The sequence below is a fragment of the Patagioenas fasciata genome, chromosome 9 (genome assembly GCF_037038585.1).
Source record: "Patagioenas fasciata isolate bPatFas1 chromosome 9, bPatFas1.hap1, whole genome shotgun sequence".
NCBI lineage: Eukaryota > Metazoa > Chordata > Aves > Columbiformes > Columbidae > Patagioenas > Patagioenas fasciata.
Window position 1 is genome coordinate 1,736,387 of NC_092528.1, and position 2,415 is coordinate 1,738,801.

The 2,415-nt window shown below is 53.0% G+C and overlaps 1 pseudogene; it reads right to left on the reverse strand.

Annotated features, from left to right (window-relative positions):
• Positions 1-1,545: 1,545 nt before the first annotated feature.
• LOC136105098 (olfactory receptor 14J1-like) lies at positions 1,546-2,133 on the reverse strand (annotated as a pseudogene).
• Positions 2,134-2,415: the final 282 nt, after the last annotated feature.

Here is a 2,415-nt window from a genome sequence, read left to right on the forward strand (position 1 = left end):
CTAGAGAGTAGTGTAGGGGAAAGGGCTTTGGGGGTCCTGGGGAAGGCAGGGTGACCATGAGCCAGCACTGGGCCCTTGTGGCCAGGAAGGCCAATGGTACCTGGGGTGAGTTAGAAGGGGGTGGTCAGTAGGTCAGAGAGGTTCTCCTGCCCCTCTGCTCTGCCCTGGGGAGACCACACCTGGAATACTGTGTCCAGTTGTGGTCCCTCAGTTCCAGAAGGACAGGGAACTGCTGGAGAGAGTCCAGCGCAGCAACCAAGATGCTGAAGGGAGTGGAGCATCTCCCGTGTGAGGAAAGGCTGAGGGAGCTGGGGCTCTGGAGCTGGAGAAGAGGACACTGAGGGATGACCTCATGAGTGTTTATAAATATATAAAGGGTGAGTGTCAGGAGGATGTAGCCAGGCTCTTCTCGGTGACAACCAATGATAGGACAAAGGGTAATGGGTGCAAACTGGAACACAGGAGGTTAAACTGAAAGATGAAAAGAAACTTCTTCCCAGTGCGGGTGGCAGAGCCTGGCCCAGGCTGCCCAGGGAGGTTGTGGAGTCTCCTTCTCTGCAGACATTCAAACCTGCCTGGACACCTTCCTGTGGAACCTCAGCTGGGTGTTCCTGCTCCATGGGGGGATTGCACTGGACAACTTTCCAGGTCTCTTCCAACCCCTGACATTCTGGGATTCTGAGATCTCGTCCCCCAGTCTGTCTGTACAGCCAGGGTTGCTGTGTCTCAGGTGCAAAATGCTACCCCCTGGTATATCTGACAGCATTTGTGCTCACTTCTGTTAATCTCATCTCACGTACATGATGTGCATGCACACATCTCCTCTGTAGAACACAAACATTCTTCTTCTTACCAACTCATTCAGTGTCTTTCCATGGAGGGAGAAAGAACCGCTCTGAGCTGGGGTGAGAGGCCAGTGATGGAAACGGACATTGTGAGGGATTAGTCCATGATGATTGGGGCAGATTGCGTTGGGTGTCCAGTGCACAGGGGCACAGCCCAGCCCCTGCTCTGCTGGTCCTGCAGGTCTCTGGCAGGAGGCCTGGCTGTGAGAGGACACTGCAGGAGGTTCTAAGAAAAGTTTGAATGAAGACCTAAGCCTTTCTTTCTGGAAAGGCTGTTCTGAGGCCAGCTCTGCCACACAATCCCCATCGCCTGTCCCTGCTTGCGATCACAAGTGATACATAGCAGGATGGTGACAAAGGTGCCAGAGCACACAGTGCTGGTGCTCCCTGGCAGTGCTGCCATACTGGACTCTTTTCCTCTCCATCCAGACACACAGGAACTGCCCCTGCAGCTCCAAAAAGGCCTTGGAGTTAGGATGTCACCAGAAAAATATTTCCTGAAGGGCCCTTTATTTTGCTTATACACAGAGAGCACCATTCCTCATTGTCACAGTCACTCAGTGAGAAGAGCAGGCAGTGAATTTCAAAGGGACTTAAAACGTTATCACAAAAACACAACTAGAGAAAAAAAGTACTGCAGACAGGATGAACCTGCAATGAGTTAGACTATAACTCTTACGTAGAAGAAGATAGATACAGTTTATAGCTTCATAAGAAATCCGGTCATATGTTTCTGCAGGGCGTCGTTGAGCTCCTGGTTCCTCATGCTGTAGATGAGGGGGTTCACTGCTGGAGGCACCACCGAGTACAGAACAGACACCACCAGATCCAGGGATGGGGAGGAGATGGAGGGGGGTTTCAGGTGGGCAAACATGGCAGTGCTGACAAACAGGGAGACCACGGCCAGGTGAGGGAGGCAGGTGGAAAAGGCTTTGTGCCGTCCCTGCTCAGAGGGGATCCTCAGCACGGCCCTGAAGATCTGCACATAGGACAGCACAATGAACACAAAACACCCAAATGCTAAACAGACACCAACCACAATAAGCCCAAGTTGCCTGAGGTAGGAGTGTGAGCAGGAGAGCTTGAGGATCTAGGGGATTTCACAGAAGAACTGGTCCAGGGCATTGCCCTTGCAGAGTGGCAGTGAAAATGTATTGGCCGTGTGCAGCAGAGCATTGAGAAACCCAGTGGCCCAGGCAGCTGCTGCCATGTGGACACAAGCTCTGCTGCCCAGGAGGGTCCCGTAGTGCAGGGGTTTGCAGATGGCAACGTAGCGGTCGTAGGACATGACAGTGAGAAGAGAATATTCTGCTGTAGCACAGAACATGAAAAAAAAGACCTGTGCAGCACATCCTGTGTAGGAGATGGCCCTGGTATCCAAGAGGGAAATGGCCATGGATTTGGGAACAGTGGTGCAGATGCACCCCAGGTCAAGGAGGGCGAGGTTGAGCAGGAAGAAGTACATGGGGGTGTGGAGGTGCTGGTCCCAGGCTATGGTGGTGATGATGAGGCCGTTGCCCAGGAGGGCAGCCAGGTAGATGCCCAGGAAGAGCCAGAAGTGCAAGAGCTG